At 50.5% G+C, this 20,914-nt stretch overlaps 1 protein-coding gene across 1 annotated transcript in view; it reads right to left on the minus strand.

The window, feature by feature from the left end:
• LOC116943244 (sodium/potassium/calcium exchanger 3-like) overlaps window positions 1-20,914 on the minus strand; it is a 135,184-nt gene that overhangs the window by 77,860 nt on the left and 36,410 nt on the right. The gene's annotated exons all lie outside the window — the stretch shown is intronic.

Below are 20,914 nucleotides of genomic sequence, written 5' to 3' on the forward strand. Positions count from 1 at the left end.
TCGACGAAGGCAAGGCGATGAATCATGCGTTGGGCGTCGGAGAACAGTAGGAGCGTCCTCACGGAGGATCCATCGATTCGTACCGATTTTTTATGCTCGACACACTGCAACGCGCGCCGACGAATATCGAAACGACGTAAATCGAAGCGATTCTTACAGGGTAGTAGGTGGTGGTGGTGGTAGTGGAGGCCAAGCCTGAGAGTCGACGGATGACGACGACGATGATGATGATGATGCTGTTAGCGACGTCAGCGTGCGGGTTCGGGGCGACGCGAATCGGGTAGCGTTGTCAATAACAAAGGAGGGGCGACGTCTTTGCGATACGGTGTAACAGCGGGGGGGGGGGGGGGTGATGAGACGTAAATCTGGGTAATGCCGTTTTTTTTTCAATTCCGCAGACGCGGCGTGTCAATGCTTTTACGCAACACCGTGGCCACTGGAGGCGATTCTAACAGCGACCCTTCCGAGACAAGAGGCTATGAGTCTTGGAGAGGCTGTCCTGGGCAAATGAATGAAACTGAAGGTCATACTTTCGCCCCTGACTTGTGACAATGATATTCTTTGGGTCTTTCGGTAAAGTCACGTAGGCATGTGTTGCGATCGAAACTTAGTTTTTGGTTATTTTGCTATTTTCTTTGAACATATCTACGTGATTTTACCGAAAGACCCAAAGATTATTAATTCTTGCAGTCACGAAAGCTTTAAGTCAAGATTTGTGACAATTAAGTGAGATTCAAGAAAAGACGAGGTGGGCAGTAGGGGAGATGGGGGGGTCATTACGTTTTTTTATTATTTGTACATAATTCAGCGCCGGATATTTGCAGTTCTTGCCGAAAGTTCGCAACGCGCTGTAATCTCACGCCCGTGGGCTGGATATGGGTCTCACCGAGCAGTCCCAAACCGAGCAACCCCAAACCGAACCCCCTTTCCACAAGACAACGGTGCATACGGCACGGATCCGAGATCTTTACGGGTCCTGACTTTTGTCAAACCCTTCTGCAAGACCTTCTCTCTGAATGTAAACCAAAATAACATTTTAGTCCATTAGCCGGTTGCGCGCTTTTTTCTGAGTCATAGCAGGGGTTAGTAATATCGCCGGGAGGGTGAGGGAGGCGAGACATAGCGGGTTTGGTCTTGTGGCGAAAAGAGACCAAGAAGGTCCAATTAGAAGGGCCATGGAGATTCGAGAGCCATAGACTCACACAGAGACCCTGAGACTCACAAGAGGACCACAGACTTGTTGCTGCTGTGCTCACGCACACCACGGATGTCCCTCATAGAATATCCAAGCAAAAGGCTAAACGGAACCATCATCCGTGCGACAAATCAAAATACACTCAAAACACAAGAGACCCGTAGACTCGCACAGAGATCCATAGATGAGTAGGGCTGCCGGGATGCGACCGGTGCAGGTCAGAAGTAGAGGGGGAGACCAAAGGGTGAGAGGGGAGGATGCGGTGGAACGAGAAACGAGGAACAATGAATGGGACGAGAGAAGATGGACAGAATAGAAAACTAAACTCTTAAGCTATTCATATTCTTGGTTCTTTCGGTAAAGTCACGTAGAAGGGAAACAATAAAATAATAAAAATGTAAAGCAATATATTTTTATTATTTTATTGTTTCCCTTCTACGTGGTGACTTTACCGAAAGCACCAAGAATATGAATCCCTGCAGTCACGAAAGCTTTAAATCAAAATCTTAAGCTATTGCTTATTTGACCAGGTAAGGCCCACTGAGCTATAGAGCTCTTTATTTTTTTTAGAAAGGACCTGGCCACAAATGATAGCTCAACGAAGTGACTTATTTCGTGAAAATGTATACCAGCCAAATACTATAAACGCACGTTAATTTTAAACACATTTTCTAAATGTGGAGGGAAAAACCGGGGGACCCAGAGAAAAATTCAAGTGACTACGGGGAGAGAAATACATGCAAACTCAAAATACACAGCAGGCGTCAGGGTCGGGATCGAACGCACGGCATCCTGTATGCCAGGCGAGGTAGTTAACATCTCCTAGCCACCGCGATGATGATGAGGAGACACACAAACTCCAAATATACAACAGCAGGCATCAGGGTCGAGATCGAACGTACAACATCCTGCATGCCAGGCGAGGTAGTTAACATCTCCTAGCCACCGTGATGATGATGATGAGACACACAAACTCCAAATATACAGCAGCAGGCATCAGGGTCGAGATCGAACCCTCGACATTCTGCATGCCAAGCGAGGTAGTTAACATCTCCTAGCCACCATGATGATGATGAGGAGACACACAAACTCCAAATATACAACAGCAGGCATCAGGGTCGAGATCGAACGTACGACATCCTGCATGCCAGGCGAGGTAGTTAACATCTCCTAGCCACCGTGATGATGATGATGATGATGAGACACACAAACTCCAAATATAGAGCAGCAGGCATCAGGGTCGAGATCGAACCCTCGACATCCTGTATGCCAGGCGAGGTAGTTAACATCTCCTAGCCACCGTGATGATGATGATGATGAGACACACAAACTCCAAATATACAGCAGCAGGCATCAGGGTCGAGATCGAACCCTCGACATCCTGTATGCCAGGCGAGGTAGTTAACATCTCTTAGCCACCGATGCTCATGGAGAATCAAATCCAAGCAGCCGACCCCGATGCAATAAACAAGACTTCTGGCTGAGAAGAAGCCAATATTTCCCCCCCCCCCCGTCTCAACAGCAGAGTGCGGCCTGCTAAACAATTTGCTGCATCGTTGATTGTCGGATGTTATTGGCAAACGAACTCCACGCACATCACAGGTCCCGTGGTGTTGCTTGGCACAACAGATGTCGCGTTTGCAGCCAAAAAATGAAACTGACGTGAACACGCCGACGCTTTTTTAACGTCAAGTGGCAATGTGAGCAAGGAACTTTGTCACATGCAAATCATATAAAATTAATACGCATTTTTTTTTTACAATTTAACGTATTATTTAAGGGTTTCGCGCAAGACAAGCAACACGACTAAGCTCTACACATTTAGTTCATTAACAAATGCGACCTCATCTTGACAAGACAACTGTCAACTCCCAAAAACGTCCACATCAGCCGAATATATTCAATCGGCAAAATTTGTGGTCATGACTGACAGATAAACTGTTGGCTTGTGTTTTCTGCTTCATCGTTGATTAAATGAAGTGGAGAAATAAGCAAAGTGAAAAAAATTTACGCATTGTGAAAGGCAATTACGAATATTTAAAAAACATGGTAATGGGGTGCGGCTCAAGAAATGGTGTTGTCGTTACAGGTCTGTTGAACCTCTATCGCACCGTACATAGTCAACCGTGCTAATCGGAGGTGCGGGGGGAAGGACAACAAAAACTAAACACAAAAAGCAGTTCTCAAGTAATGAGTTTTCAATACAGATTTAAAAGTGCACGGCTCCACTGGCTTTCCAATATCGGAAGCAAGAGCGTTCCAGACTGCCGCGAAAGCGCTTCTGTAAGCGCCGCGCGTGGACGCGGTGAACCATCTTCGTCCGGTGGCCAGCCGACGGAATTCGCCGTTCAAATCTCGATCATCCTTTGAGCGCCATCTCCTCCAAGTCGTGGGGGGGGGGGGGGGGGGGATACGAGCTCGTTCAGAACTCTCGGGCCCCCGCGGGGCCTCGCTGTTCCTGCTGCTTGTCAAGACCACTGGGGGTGGGGGGGGGGGGGGGGACGAGCAACTGACCTCCCCTCCAGGCGACTTGGGGGTGTTTTTTTTCCCCTCCACTGTAATTCAAGTTCACGAGGAGCCGGCGATAATTGGGGTCAGCGGCTAAGGGAGAAGTGTTGCCCCGGCACTCGAGCAGTGGATGTGACTTTTCGCAGAAACGCAATTGATGTATCGTCACCGCAACTCGTAGATCATAGGGGATTTAGGACCAGTGCAACTAATTGGGGCAGGAGGGGGTGGGGAATATGGGAATTCGACACCATTCCATTCGAGCAGCAGCAACGGCAGCAGAACAAAAAAATGAAAAACAATCAGATTTAGAGAGTTTTTTCGTCTTCATTGACGAAGGACAAAACGCACGCGTCCGCCCTTTTGTTGTTGTTTGCTAATTGAAACGCGAACGTTGCGGCGAAAACAAAACAAAGAAATTCGCCGTCAAACTACTCGTAATTATGAAGCACGCTCGGAAATTAGGCTAAGTGGTCACCGTGGGATGCGGCGCGTCCCTTGGGGGGACAGAGTTGGTGGAGGGTGGGGGGGGATAGGGGGAGAGGTAAGTTTGGGGGGCGGGGGGGGACCCAGTAGAAGCCACCGTTCCCCACTTCCTCGGCCAGCGTCTGTCTCTTTCTCTCTCTCTCGCAGGACTCCGCGTGATTGATCGCCGCTCTCCGCCAGGGATCCGGCGCGCGCCGTGCGGGCGATGTGATGGATGAGTGCCGCCCGCTCCGCTCGCACCCCCCCCCCCCACCCCGCGTCCCACGGCTCGTTACCACGACGCGGGAACGTTCACAGTGCCGGACCGCAACCGCGGCCAATAGGCAAATCCGTCTGAACCACACGCGAGTGTTTGTTTTTTGAACGCGCGCTATGTGTACGTGAACGTGTGTACGCGCGTATTTCCGTGATCGAGCGGCGCACCTGCTGGTGAAATGGGTGCCCAGGTAAGGGCACCTGGAATGTGTTTGGTCAAACCATCAGTGGCGGCGCCAGTCACAAGCAAAATGTAAAGGCCCCAACAAGCTCAAGGTGAGCCTGGAGTAAATAAGGGCGCAAAATACCGCCACAAACTCACGTCTTTAAAATTGTGTATATATAAAGACCATAATTCTGATAAAACTATTAACATAATTTTCGTTGCAATTCGTCTATGACTTGAATTACTTCACCACGCCCGGCAGCCTTTGTCTCCCCAGTGGCGATGTTTACACACTGCATCAGGTACTCATTTGAGGCCGAGCCAACCTAGGGGATGCCCAGAACCGGTGCAGATAATCGTCGCCTGGTGGTGGCTGTGAGCAGGAGTCGAACTCGGGTCCCCGCGTTCGTAGAGCCGCACGCTCATCGCTTCACGACCGTGAGAGCAACCACACATCATCACAGACAAAGACAAATATCCCCCATATAGCCTTTACAGACTGTTGGGACAAGTGCTGTTAGCGAGCTTCGATAAAGGCCAGCACGATACATGAGGGGTGGGTGGCCAACACCACGCCCGGCAGCCTTTGTCTTCCCAGTGGCACTGTTTACGCACCGCACCAGGTACTCATTTCAGGCCAAGTCGACCTAGAAGAGGCCCAGGACCGGTTCAGATAATTATCACTGGTGTTGGCCGTGAGTGGAAATCGAACTCGGGTCGCCGGGTTAGTAGCGCCGCGCGCTAACCACTCCACTACCGCTCCTCACATTATCACACAAGCACACACACCTCAGTGTCGTCAAATAATCACGCAAATATAAGGTGCGTGTCAACCGAATGTGCAGCAAGGCCCTCGCGGCGAGGGAAGTGACCGTGCGTGCAAGAAAAAAAAAGTACTCCTCTCGTACCCAATGAATGCCACGAAGAGGACTGCAGACGATTTTAATGTCACTTACGGGGCCATTTCCAAGAGGTAGGCCCCCTTACCCCGTCCCGCAATGTCTTGGGGCTGCGGCCACCTCGTAAAATAGCTGCTCAGCGCAATTGGGTGGGGGGGGGGGGGGCGGAGGGGGCCTTACCCAGCTTGAAACAAAGTCTGAGAGCGAACTGAGGCCGTGGGGGGGGGGGGGCTCTGGTGAAATTAAGTCACGGGCCGCGCGAACGAAAGCCGTGTGCTCATCGCAGCCCTTCACGGCTGGAGGTATCCACCCCACGTCACGTGGAGAGCGATTCGGGGGGGGGGGGGGTGGTCTGGCTTACACCTGCGGTTTCGATTAAGCAATTTAACTTTCGTTCACAATCTTGCTCCCGTCAGCCAATTATTTGACAATTTCATGGTTCAATTACACATCAGGCTATCAGGCTTGTGCCGCTGTGAACACCTGGGAGGTACGAATGAGAGCGATGAAAATGTATTTCTTCCCATGTTGCCTGGGGACCACTCTATTACAATGTCGGATTGTGAGAGACGACATGAGCTTGGGCCGACGATGACGATGATGATGGTAATGATGCTGTTGATTGCCTTGGGATGGTTACAGTTCGCGCTCACCACGAGCGATAAAAATACCGTAATAAAAAAAGTGCTCATGTAATGAGCTATTTGCGTAATGCCACCGATAAAGAGAATGCATCTATCGTGCGACTTTCATTGGCAAATATGCCTGAATTTCACGTTTCAGAGCACAGGATTTCATTCAAATCAGCCTACATCCGTGATTAAAGCAACATGTAATTTGTTTTTGTCCAATTGTACTATTGGTGTCGTGTCGCTAAGCTACGCATCCCACAAACGGGCACAGCAGCGCACCACCCTGCGATAGAGTATGGTCCGTGGAAGGAGATATGACAGAACTACTTCTGAGATCCAGTTAAGTGACTTATTTTATCCATCCACTAAAGCGGGCAGCACTCTCTTGTACACCCCACATACAGAGAAGACGTAAGGCAGCCACACATTTAAAAAAATATATTTTCAAAGCTAGAATTTTTCCATATTGAGCGTCGAACTCTACTGAACCAGATTGTGTGTGTGCAGTTATTGGTCATCAGTGCGGAGCAATAGTGCGGCGGGATCGCGTGCTTTGCTACAAACCCGGTGACCCGAATTCGATTCCCGATCACGGTCAACATAAGTGACGATTATCTGAACCGGTCCCGGGCCTCTTCTAGGTCGACACAATCTCAAATGAGTACCTAGTGTGATGTTTGAACATCGCTGCTGGGGAGACAAAGGCGATCGGGCGTGGTACTGGCCACCCACCCCCTCGTGTGCCATGTCGATCTTCATAGGTGCTCACTAACAGCTTTGCCGCCTACAGTCTTAAGGCGGGGGTTCTTAGTCGTTCTCTTTGCAGTTATTGGTGACCTGCCTGAGCACATCAACTCACTTCACTTGAAAATCCGACTGCAACCAAGATCCAAACCCAGGATCGCAGCGGTGCCAGCTCAGCGCTCCGACCTCTGAGCCACCCTGCTGGGTGGAGTAAAGTGTTGTACGGTATTTCAGAAATATAATCTTTATTCATCCTGGAGAAATTCGATGAGCTATGAAACTCTTTTTCACAGACGTCCACTCAAAGGGTCCAATTTGAGTTCAGTGTCCTGATGTTAGGAGCTGTGACTCTTGTCACCATATGAGTGTTAAATCCACCAACCCTGCCTCCCAGTCACCGGATTGCAGGCGTGAGCCACCACTCCTGGTGACTGATAGGCGCGCGCAGATATGCGTCGCCTTTCGGGCCATACAAATTATGTCAACGCCGTGTCGTCTCGCGCTTTGAGCTTATCTCAAATATAAACGAAAAGCAAATTATGCGGACGCGGAGGCCTCATCTCAAGTGTCAGTGGCTTTTCTGTGTCACTGGACGTGGAGATTCCAGCATCAGAGTCGCGCTTAGAATACAGAGACAGATTTCAAGAGGTAGTTGCCCAATTAGGCGACTGGGCAATGCCGTCAACCCCGCGCCATGCCTCATCCCCAGCCGTAATGCATTCGTTGCATGCTCCATTAAATTAAATTGACCCACGCCTGCCTGGCTCCCCCGAGAGCTCTGTACCAGCGGCGCCGACCTCTCCGCCTCCGCCGTGACACCAACACCTGGCTCCTCCTCCTACAGCCGCGCCGACCCAGCGATGTCTTCGCCCACCGGAAGTTGCTTGGGCGGCTCGGTCTTCATGGGAACCATTCCAGCACCATAGCGTCGGTGGGGGGCAGGGCTGGAGGGGGGGGGGGGGGGCTGGGTGCCACCCGTCCCCAAACCCTACTAATTTTTTTTTTATAATTAGGTTGAAAATTGTTGGGACGATATGTGACACCGGTGGCGGTTTATGCATCAGGGTTCTTCTTAGACATGGGGGGGGGGGGGGGGGGGGCTGGAGCCAAATTTACGATAACAGCATGAGGTGAAACATATTACTTGTTATATCATGATGTGATGATGTGATAATAGGGCACTCGTCGGTGACCAGGCTGAGACCATTAACCGTCTACGCTCGAGAGCCCAGTTTAATCGCTGGCGGTGGAGACAGAGATTGATACCCAGAATCTCAGCCGTGCTGACCTCTGACCTACAAAGGCTGCCTCTTACTGTAAGACAGCAGCATACAAATGTATGAGAATAAAAACAAAACTATCATTGCCCTGCCCACATTCATTTTGGACACAAATTGGCACCTCTGAGATACAAACTAACAAAAATTTGAAGATATCACCGGAAATGGAATATCTGACAATACCAGAAGAGTGGAGAGAACGCCATGTAATGCACACAAAAAAGGGATTTTTTATATTTAATGTCGCAGCAAGATTTATATATATATCCCAGGACAGCTATCGCGAACCGAGGAAAATCCTGTCGAAATTCGGACAGGTGGCGATGGCACTTTTAAAGATATATTTATTTAAATTATGCTTTGCAACAGAGACAAAAGAGAGGATGCCGAGCAAATGAAACATTCCACTGTGCTCCAGAGTGAAGCGAGCGATGGAGAACAACAGGTGACACTGGAGAGAGGGCGGGGGGGTAGGCGCCTGCTCCCGGTCATCCATGGCCTGGACAAGGTCGACGGCTCCGCGTGCCTCCTCCTCGCACGCGGAGCCTCGAGGGCCAGGGGCTCGTGATCGCCGGTCAGCTGAGTGGGATTTTCGAGTCGCGTTGTTCTCCGTTTGCCCGTCAGTCCGTGCGTCCGCCCGTCGTCCCATGCGTGACTTGCTCAACCCACGGCAACCTGCAGCCGTTGTTGGTGGGGCCCGCGGGCACGCTCGCTCTGATTGTCGCGCTCGCCGTGGGAGCCTTCGCCCCCCCCCCTTCCCCCCCCCCCACATCTGACGGCTCGACGGCGCGGCAGCAACGAGGCCGCGTTCTCTTAGCGCGCAGCGTTTGACACCGGCAGAGGTCCGGTCCGGGGGAGGCTGCCGGCTGAATGGCTGCCGGCTGAATGGCTGATTAGAAACGTGGGTGGTGGCGATGGGACGAGGCGGGCTGGGAGGGACCGGGTTAGGCGCTAATGGCGTGCTGCGACGTTATTTAGGGTTTTTTTGAGAGGCAAAGAGTTTGACAATTATTTTGCCGCATCGCCGTGGGGTGGGTGGGGAGCGGGTGGTGGCAGGCGGGGGCGGAGGAGGCTCGGGCACACTGCACTGAATGTAATAGCTTTAGTGCCCGCAGTCACTTCTCAGCGGCTCACACAACCGTCAACATACGAGTCAAGTGCCACCTGCAAACAAACGGCTGTGTTTGTCACCCGAGGCGAATTACACGCGCAAAGACAAGGATCCCCCCCGCCGTGTAGCGTAAACAGACTGTTGGGGCAAGTGCTGTTAGCGAGCACCTATGAAGGCCGGCACCGTGGCACACGACGGGATGACGTGGCCAGCACCACGCCCGGCCGCCTTTGTCTCCCAAGTTGCGATGTTTACTACACACCGCAACAGGTACTCATTTGGGGCTGAGTCAACCTGGGGGAGGAGGCCCAGGACCGGTTCAGATAATCGTCACCGGTGTTGGCCGTGAGCGGGAATCGAACCCGGGTCACCGGGTTCGTAGCGCAGCGTAGCGCTAACCGCTACACTACCGCTCCCCACACACAAGCACGGACACACACGCGCGCACACAGACACACACGCGCGCACACGGACACACACGCGCGCACACGTGCGTACGCGCGCAAGCGCTGCACAGAGGGAACTAATGGGGTGCGTTTTCAAGCGCATCGACTTCCATTCGCGGAGAGAGACGGCAAAGTTGTACCGCTTTTAACGAAGTCAATTAACTAGCGCGTCTCGAGTGCATTAGAATGGGCTTCTCTTGGTATGTCCCGGTAATTAGGACAATTAAACGAGACTGCCAGAAGCAGGTGCCGTTTTGAATTCACTGCTCTCGCCCTCTTAAAATTAGACCGGTTTTTTTGTGTGTTAAATCCTCCACACACACACAAAGTCCCATCGCAGGCGGTGATTGAAAAGGCACTGAAAAATCATCCGCGCCACTCGTTGCAATTATCAACGACAAAGTGTAACGGCTGTAGTTCAAAAAAAAGTACTACAATTTCCCATCTCATCGTCATTTATTATCTATCTCTTCTCTCTCCCCTCTGCCTCTCCTCGACGCGAGATCACAACGAGCTCCTTCTTGTGCGGATTCGCTCGTTTCCGCCAGACACGGAGATCCGTTGCGTCGTGGGTTCCGTCTCCGTACGTTCGCATTGTTTGCAGTACACAGTACGCGTATAATGTCCCTAGAATTGAAATGTCATATCGGCTGCGTCCACTTGAATTGGCTGTGCATCAGTCAAGAGACGATGTCGAATTTCCTTGAGGCGTCCCGGCCTTCGCTAAAATGAGCAGAACGATGAATATGACGGCGTCGCATTTAGCAAAAAGCTTCGCGGTGTGCATGAACAACAACAACAACAACGTGCAGTTTGTTTTATATATTAATGAAAACGTGCGCACGTACGTAGATACGACACACACAACGATGATAAAAAATTCAGATAAATGTCACGGCTGTGAATTTAGAATGTTTTTCTCCCAAACGTAGGTCCCAATTTAACCTAAATTCCAGCCCCCCCCCCCCCCTTTGTGATAGGGCTAACCCGAGAACATCTTGTAGCTTGGAACACAACTGTGCCAGCACAGCGGTTTCTCTTCTCTAATTATGTCCCGTGGGACTCGGCACCATAAACAACAACAACGACAACAACACACAACAACAACTAAAGCAACTCTTTTCCACAACCGTGCGCACAAAACTCTGACAATCCGTTTTTTATAACCGTCGAGTAATAATGCAGTTAATGCGATGCACACAAATAACGATACGCCTGAGCAGCCCGTCCTGCAGACGGGGTGACCCGTGACACTCAACAGGACACTCCCCTTGGCGACCCTTGGCATACGCCCGCCACTCACCTGACAGCGGGGTTTATTAACTTCTCGTGGAATATTTCTCAGGGCCAAATGGAACCCCCCCCCCCCCCAAAAAAAACGACACGGGGACCTTGACTAGAATCAGAATATGGATTTAGACTGGAGGAATCCAATGAGCTATAACGCTTTTTTCACAGATGTCCAGTAGGGGCGGGTAAGAACGCTACAGTAACAAATAATACTAAAAAAAAACACGATAGGAGTGCAAATTATAGACAAGGTAAACAAATCACTTAAAAAATACACACAAATAAAACGAAACTATATATTTTTTTTGTATCCTACTAGGTAAAGCCCACCGAACCATTAGCTTATTTTTCATGAGCGACTTGGCCACAGGTGATAGCTCAACGAAGTGGCTCGTCACGTGGAGGTCCACACGACACCAACTGCGATGGACCCAGGGATTAACATCTCAATGTATTACCGCGGTGCTGGTACGACGACAGAACTCGCGGCTTGTTTACCCAGGGAATGCCTCACCGAGTCACGTGACTCTTTAGCGGGGAGGCTCCTGCCAAGATTTCCCAGCACAGCAGTGGGAAACTATAATCCCAATGGAGTAATAATTTCCAGTGTCAAATTTTCAAAGAGAGATGCTCAGTGAGGGACTGGGACTAAGAATCGGCCCAGGCATTCGTAAACACAGCGGGTCACGAATTGCCGTGCGAGCTCATTGGCCCATTTGGGGCCGGTGAGGAAAAATCTTTGGGGCTGCCGAATATATGGGGACTTTAATGGTAACCGAAGCGTATACATTAGGAAGTAATACAATATTTGAATTCAATAATAATAAATATATTTTACTCCGATCACATTTGCAATTTCCCCACACAAACCGGCCCACGGGCTGGGCCCAGTCCTCCGGACTGCAACCGTATGTACCAGTCCGCGTGCTTGCTGGGCAGGACCACTCTGCAGCGAGCGAGTGTGTGTGTGTGAGTGTGTGACCTCCTGCCAGCGGGCGTTCGACACTTCACGTGGCCTCAAGGTGCACATGGCCTGGCACAAGCGTCGTGGTGACGTCACCGCCACTTAGTGGCGAATGGCGGTTGTTGTTGTTGAGTGTGCGTGAGTGTGCGTGTGAGTGTGCGTGAGTGTGTGCTGTGATAGTGTATCGGGGAGCGATAGTGTAGCGGTTAGCGCGCTGCGCTATGAACCTGGCGACCCGGGTTCGATTCCCGCTCAAGGCCAACACCAGTAACGATTATCTGAACCGGTCCCGGGCCTCCCCTAGGTCGACTCAGCCTCAAATGAGTACCTGGTACGGTGTGTAAACATTGCCACTAGGGAGACAAAGGCGGTCGGGCGTGGTGCTGGCCACCCACCCCCTCGTGTACCGTTCCGGCCTTCATAGGTGCTCGCTAACAGCACTTGCCCCTACAGTCTGTTAAGGCTATATGGGGGATCTTTGTCTTTGTGTGAGTGTGTGTGCGCGCACGTGGGCTGCAGTCATCTCTGATGTATGAGGCCTACACTGTTTGCTGTAAACCAAAGTGCCGCTGGGATAACTTAATTAGCGCTGCTTGAGGCTCCTCGTTTTAACTAACCCACGGGGCAACGAGGAAATGTTTTTCTCCGCTGTAGCATCAGGGAAATGCGAAACGGAGTTGGGTTTACCCGTGCCATCTTCGACGGTGTGTGTTTGTTTTTCTGTTGATGATGTTTACAGATTGTTTAATGTCACACCCGCAGAAGCAATCCAGGGCGCAGGTTCGAATCCTTCTCTGGGTGTGGCAATTAAAACAATGCGCAGATTTCATAAATCCCCCCATCCCTTCCCCCAAACAATGCGCAGATTTCATAAATCCCCCCATCCCTTCCCCCAAACCCCACACAGCTCTATCAATGTGTACACCACAGTTAGTTGATTACAAATATCCCCCCCCCCCCTCGGAGAGCCTGAACAGACTTTTTTGGGCAAGTGCTGTTAGCGAGTAGAATCTATTGAGGCCGGCACGGCACACGAGGGGGTGGTTGTCCAGCACCAAGGTCAACCGCCTTTGTCTCCCAAGTGGCGATGTTTACACACCGCACCAGGTACTCATTTGAGGCTGAGTCGACTTTAGGGGAGGCCTAGGACCGGTTCAGATAATCGTCACTGGTGTTGGCCGTGAGCGGGAATCGAACTCGGGTTGCCAGGTTCGTAGCGCAGCGTGCTAACCACTGCACCACCGCTCCCCAGTAGTTGATCACAAACAACAAACTCAGATTTTTCAATAACACAGACGCCTGAGAGATGAGTGGATTAGAATCGGAGGCTATAATTTAATGTGTTCTGACTATTCGTTTTTTTTAAATAGGCATATGAAGTTACCTTATGCATGCTGTTGATTAACAGACAACCCGTTAAAAAATGATAAAGCATCACGACTAAATAAACTAATTTATATAAAAAGTCAAAGAAAAAAATATATCCGGCACATTGAATTGTGGGGAGTTCGATTTTTGCAAGGAGAAGGCACACAATCCACTCAGCAATGTAGTTCTGGGCCCAATCACCATTTCAATAAAAACAAATTAACTGCGGATAAATCTTATAAATAAAACGTGAGGTTAAGAGCACACCAGGTAATCACTCGGATAATCAAATTGGCAAAGTTGGTTAATTAGATAACCAAATTGGCACAGTTGGTTATCCGATTGATTTACCTGTTGTGCTTTTTACCTAGCCCGTTTTATTTGTCAGATTTATCCGCAGTTAATTCGCTTTTATTCAAAAGGGTGATAAAGGCCATCATGCCGTGACGATGTACTCGGAGCTCATCGAGATGTCATGAAGACATCACCGCAGAAATCAGCAAGGCCCTCCTCTGTTTGGGACGGAAAGGCGAAACAGAAAAATAAAGTTACAATCTCACTGCGTCCAGTGGTGTCAAAACTCCCCGAGACAGATCGCAAAAGGCAGCAAATCGATCCGTAAATAATGACCGTGTTACTATCCACGGCGAATTACAGACTGGCTCGAGAATTGTTTTTCTCTCTTCTCTTGGCAAATGTTTGTAAAATGTACGACTTAATTAATGGCGGGGGGAGGGGAGGGGGGCAACCTCTGAGAGAGATTGAGCGGACGGCCGGGCTGGGCAGCTGGGGCCCCCCTCCTCGTCTGTCCGACGTGGAGGACAGGTGACGTTGCGGGGACTCTGAAAGTCCCACCTTAAATATTCTTCTTCTTCCGAACGGCTTATTATGTAGACGCAGTGCAACAACTAAGAATTTCACGTTCAGGTGGTCATGCCAGGCAACCGCGTCAGGAGCAGTAGCGGAGTGTATCGTTGCGACGTCTCCTTCGCATTTGTGGATCGGGGGCACTGCGTCGTTATACGTTGTCCGGTCTGGTCTCTCTTCTGGATGACCACAGTCGCACACTGTTGGAGAGTTTTTAGTTTTCCATTTGTGCATCATTAAGGTATCCGCTTCTGCAGCCCACTGTTGGTGCAGTGGATGCGGTTTAGGGTGGACCATGAGCTTCGTGGAAGACCAAACCCCAGGGATTCTTCTGCGTTGGGTCTTTCCACCATAAACGATTGCGTTGCATGACGATGGGAGACGGCGGTGAGTTGGGAAGGCCTTCATTCGGCAGTGGATTGAGCATGGCTGCTGCCGCTGATAATGATGAAATTTCGATTTAAAGCTTTCGTGACTGCAATGATTCATCTTCTTTGGTTCTTTCGGTAAAGTCACGTAGAATGAGAATAAAATAATAAATTGATCAAATAAAATAACACAATAATATTCTCACGACGTTTCGGCCACAACACAAGCGGCCTTCATCCGGTGAAGGGAGCGAGCGCTGTCCTACCAGACAGTCTGAGAATATTATTGCGTCATTTTATTTTATCAACTTATTATTTTATTCTCATTCTACGTGACTTTACCGAAAGAACCAAAGAAAATGATGGAATTACACGGCATTTCACCAGCCAAGAAAAGTAGTAAAAATTGTCGTGATTGAAGCCGTCACTGGAAGCAGGCTCGCCTCTCGACGCTGTACAGCACAACTGGAGCAGAAAGCCGCTCGCACGACGCAGAGTGCCGGTTCCCTTTCTCGGGAGAAAGCGGCAGAGCCCTCGCTTTCTGCTTTATTTTTAGAGGACACATACATTATGCTGCGGGGGACTTATTCTATTGATTTTCCGTACGCGGGGAGGCACAAAGGATTATAGATGTACGCCGCACTTGATAGAAGCGTGCGCTGCGGGGGGCAGGGGGCATCGTCAGTGGGGAGTTTTTGCTCGTGATCTCTCTCGCTCTCTCAAACATGACAGGGGGCTCTCTCATATGATCTGAACGCGCTCGTTCTCCCGATCCAACCCCGCTCCTTTCTCCCGATTTCAGGACAGTGACCCTGCCTCGGCGGTGTGGCGCGTTCGCCGCTTGTTCGGAGAGGATCGCGGTTTTAAATCCAGCGGCCGCCCTGGTTAATACTGCCCAGGTGTAATAACCGTAAAACTAAACTATTTTTTTTATTTTTATTTTACCAGGTAAGGCTCTTTTTCCAGAAGCGACCTGGCCACAAATGTATGCCTCAACGAAGTGGCTTATCGCGTGGAAATGTATAGCAGCACCCAAATGCTCTGGACGCGTGTTTCGTAACGATACGACTTTCATCAGCCGTCTGCTATGCAGCAGTCATTAAAGATCTCCTGATGTCATTTACAAAGCGTAGGCAATCGGGTGCCGACGTCGTGGTCCAAAATGTTAAATAATCAGCAAATTACTCAATTGGGATCACACAAAGCAAGCATCGTCCACCCACCGGCAGCAGACTAATGCCCCAGGTCACTCTCGCAAGAGTTTAAGGACACGCCGATTATTATCCTTTCAGCTTGCTCGCCAGTAAGCTGACGAACAATTCTCACAGCAAAATGTAGCGCTTAGATTAATGTAATTAGATCGATGTAATTGCTACATTTGATCTTGGTATTGGCAATTGTATGTATCCGACTGCTAAATGTGCTTCTGAACAGTTTGATTTCAGTGTCAAAATAGTACATTTTTATTTGTTTCGCGATGATGGGTGTGGAGGGTCTTACGACACAAATCATTTACGTGGCCTGACAAAACACACGCACACGTACAGCTATCGCGTGAACCGTTCCATCCCAGATGACTTTAACATGACTGTTTCCACAACACTTCCGTTGCGGGCTGCCGCTAATGACGCGGCATCTGCTTTAACGTTCCGATTGTTCTCTTCCACTTGTATACTTTTACCGATAATTTCTCGGCAACGCGCAGCGTGATAAAACTAACCGCGCGGACAATTACCTGACGACGAACGCGAGAAAGCTCCCGAAATAGCCGCCGTGTAACTCCACACCTCCCTCTGCAACGCGCGCGCGGCGCTAGCAAATTGCCAGGCTAAAAATTGAATATGGCTCCGATACCTTGAGAATGGAAACTAAAAAAAACACACACACACAACGTCTAATCAATAATCGTGAAACTTTAATCGCGCAATAACGACGGCGCTCGGGCACGCGCGGACGAATCTCCGTCATCTTCGGACACGAAAATTGGGTGCAAGGGATCACACACGGGGGGAGGGGGGAGCGGGCGGGGGGGGGGGGGGGGAGAAAAGCGGCGCTCCACGAGAGCTCGCGATGCCGTCTCCCCGTGCCAAACGCGCCGTTAGACGGGCAGGGGGGCAGGCCCCGCCACGCACGCACCCATCCTATATAACAAAAACAAACTTACGACTAGTTTTATTTTACTTGGCGAGACGCACCACCGAGCTTGTTAGCGTCTATCACGAATGATGATAGCTCGACGAAGCGGCGTATCACGTGGATATTTATGGCAGTCAAATTGCTCCTAAACGCGTGATTTTGATTCTAAATGCGGAGGGGAAAAAATCGGAGGGCCCCAGAGAAAATTTTACGTCACCACGGAGAGAAGACGCAAACTCCAAAATATGCAGCAGCAGGTGTCAGGGTCGGCATCGAACCCACGACCTCCTGCATACCAGGCGAGGTATTTAACATCTCATAGCCACCGTGGTGCCCTGAAATTGCTCACTCGCCCTCCCTGCCGTTCCCCTCGCAAAGGGAATTTGTGCTACTCTTCCAAACTGTCCACAAGTCTTGGAAGGGGTGGGGTGGAAGTACCCACACTTAACCCCACCGCATGATTGTTAACTCATTCGTGCTGCGGAGTGAATAGAGACGGTGGGGGGTGGGTGGCAAGTCCGGTGCGCCGCAGCTGCCGACCGTTACACCGCCACTGTGGCAGGCAGCGTCCCTCCACCCACGAGCCGCCCCACGAAGGCAAAGCACCCCGCGTCCCCCGTGCCACCAGCCAACTCCGACGCGAGAGCTTTTCACGGTCGGCGCTTCTTTGGCGATCACTCTCGCGCGAGGTCAGAGGCTGCCAATGAGCACGGCTGCACGTGACGTACCTTCGGCGGAATTCGCCGTTTGATTTCTGGAGGGAGAAAAATAATGATAATGATAATAATAATTGGCTTGCCGGATTTCACGGCTGTACAGAAGCTGGTTTGGAGAGGGCCACAATTGGTCACTCACTTAAATTTCTACTTGATAAGCCACTTCGTTGGACTATCATTTTTGGCCAGGTCGCTTCGGAAAAAGACCTACATAGTTCAGTGGGTCTTACTCGGGTAAAATAAAAATTGTTAATAGTAACAGTAATTCATATTCTTAGCTCTTTCGGTAAAGTCACGTTGAAGGGAAACAATAAAATAATAAAATATATATAAAACAATAAAAATTCTCACGAAGTTTCGACCATAACACAAACGGTCGTCATCAGGTGTGTCGGTTTGCATAAATTAATTTATTAAACGGTGTATTTATTTAATTATAAAACGTCAGCGCCACGCGCAGCGATTTATTATTTTATTGTTTCCCTTCAACGTGACTTTACCGAAAGAGCTAAGAATATGAATTATTGCAGTCACGAAAGCTTTAAATCAAAAAGCAACAGTAATTATTACGACGCCCCTACTTCGCTGTGCAGTTCCAAAGTCATCCCCGGTTCCCTCCGTGACACAGCCCTCACCCGCGCGCAAAATCCATCGGCACGCGCCCGCCCGATCTCGTCACATTTCGCAAGCTAAGCGGGGCTCTAGCTTGGATAGCGCTTTACACGGGTGACCGCCGACCATGCACAGGACAGGTTCTCATACGGCTCGAGGGGAAGCTGCATGGCTGGCAGCAGAGGGCAGTGCATAAGAATCCAGTTGTACTGTATTTCTATGCTCCCACGTCTAGATGCCATTATCCCCCCACCCGCCCCACCTTCACCAACTCGTAACGCGGTAAAGCGTGGTCAAATCACGCCCGCCAATGTCGGGAGGTGCTCATCCAGCAGTGGATTGACCACAGGGCTTTATGGCTACCATCTAACTGGACATCTGTGAAAAAGAGCTTTAGAGCTCATCGGATTCCTCCAGTCTATATAGGAATTCTGATCTAATCTGTGCCGTTTCGTGTTTGTTCTGCCTTGATTTATATATATTAATCTAGAAGCACATTAGCATATACATTGCATTTAGGTACAGGGGCAGCCCTGCAAGTTGCTTACACAACCCACTGATGGCGTAATGGCTCCCACTAGAGAAAGGCCCTGGAGTGAGCCCCTCCCTGGAGGGAATATTTTGGCCTACTCTTTCCACGCCGGTCTCGGAAGAGGCGGGAGAAAGCCACACATGTTGCACACCACCACCACCACACGGGACTATTTCAGATCGACTCGTTGCGAGTGGGTGCAACCGTCTATACCCCTGGGTGGACAGGGGCGTGGGTGGGGGTATGTAAAGAAACTCGCAATTTTGCTTCACATGCCACGCTGGGAGATCTAACTGAAGCCTCGTGCGCTGACCATTATACCACGGTAGAATCCCTTCCATGTAATGTCTAGAAATTACTCCCATCGTCGGAATCGGTCCAGAGCTTGCTTGTATTAATTAAACCAATGTTGCAGATGGCAAAGATCGCCTCCAGGAAGATGTGTGGCTGACGGGATGGGAGAAAAAAACCAAAACGATAAAAATTGTTCACGTGGAGAAACAGCCGTGGTAAAGAGGGGCGGCGCGTCGTCCCATAACGTTCCATCAATTTATTCGCGAGAAGGGCGATTTCGCAGCACGTGTTGCGAGCACAAAAAAAAAGCAGCAGATTTTCCCACCGAAGATGGGGATGGTCGCAGCCGCAGTGGGGCACGGTGAACAAGCAACGATTGTTCCGTAAGCGGTAATGGTTTTTCGATGCCTTGACCGCGCTCTACGCCACGACCGAATGACGCGGCTACTTGCTGCCCAAGACAGGGCAACAACAACCATACGCGTAAATAAATAACTCTGCAACGCACTGCATTAAGCTCTCTGCAAGGCAATATATCACGCAGAAAAGCATGCCAGTTCCAATCCTGCCTAAGCCCTCTGAAGACGCCTCTTGCGGGGATTCAATGAGGGAAGGAGGAGGGGGGGGGAAGAGAATAAATAAGGCAACTAAAGTCACGCGCGGATTGACAAAAAAAAACCTAAATTGTGCACAACATTTCCCGGGTTCGCGGGCGGCTTGTGACGACGGCAAACACCGCCGTGGCCTGGGGAAGAAGCACGCACCTGGTCAACAACACAGAGCGACGTGCGACGGGAATCCAACAACGACCATGCTCACGCCGTAGAGGGGTGGGCGTGGGGATCACGGAAGGGCTAGCGGGGAGGAATGGACACGTGTGCTCGCACGTGTGCTCGCACGTGTGCTCGCACGTGTGCTCGCACGTGTGCTCGCACGTGTGCTCGCACGTGTGCTCGCACGTGTGCTCGCACGTGTGCTCGCACGTGTGCTCGCACGTGTGCTCGCACGTGTGCTCGCACGTGTGCTCGCACAGTTCCACATACACACAAAAGACAAAGACCCCCCCCCCCCTCCATGTAGCCTTTAACAGACTGTTGGGGCAAGCGCTGTTAGCGAACACCGATGAAGGCGAGAACGGCACACGAGGGGGTGAGTGGCCAGCACCACGTCTGGCTGCCTTCGTCACCGCCTGCGTACTTTCGAGTACGTTCCACGTACGTTCCACGTACGTTCCGCGTGCGTTCCGCGTACGTTCCGCGTACGTTCCGCGTACGTTCTCGTGTACGTCCGCCTACATCCGTGTACTTCTGAAGCACAGAAAAAGCGGCGTCCCCGTGTTCAAAGCCGTTGGAGTTTCATGGCCTTGTGACGTGTCCACCCCACGTGCCATAGTCAGGAATCGACACTTGTTCACATTTTTGACCTTTTTACAAATTCGGCTGGGCCACAGTTCCCAGCGAGTCAGATATGTGAGTGGGTGGGGGCGATCACTGAAAACCGAATGAAATAAATCTGTTAGAAACCGGTTCAATCTGTTTGAACCGGTTTTACCCCATCTTAACACCGGTTGGCCGGGCACGTAGGGCAATGTCTCGAGCAGTAAACGTGGAATACGTTCACGAATAATAAATAAAACACGAACGCTGCTGCCGCGTTGAAATGGTAAGTCTCACAATTTCGCTTTTTATTTTCCATTTTAAATAGTCCGCTCCCCCCACCCTCCTCTTACATTAATAATTAATAAACAATCAGTGTCATTGGTTTGGTAAATATCAACAAAGGGAGAGGGGGATCGCCCCCCCCCAATCGCTCCCCCCCTCACACCTCCCTTCGATCCACCCACTCGCCACAATGCTCGTTTTGTGGCAGGAATTCACTCATTTGTCTTGTTTGACATCTCCCTCGGAGTCTATAAATGAGGCAGGCACGAGGACGCGTCGCTCTGACAACTCGCACGTCAAACACACCGCATGCACACACCCGCATGCAAATGCACGCTGCGCTAACACGCATGCAAATGCACGCTGCGCACACACACGCACGCG

This window comes from Petromyzon marinus, chromosome 17 (genome assembly GCF_048934315.1).
Source record: "Petromyzon marinus isolate PM22_M1 ecotype Great Lakes invasive population chromosome 17, UKy_Petmar_22M1.pri1.0, whole genome shotgun sequence".
Lineage (NCBI taxonomy): Eukaryota > Metazoa > Chordata > Hyperoartia > Petromyzontiformes > Petromyzontidae > Petromyzon > Petromyzon marinus.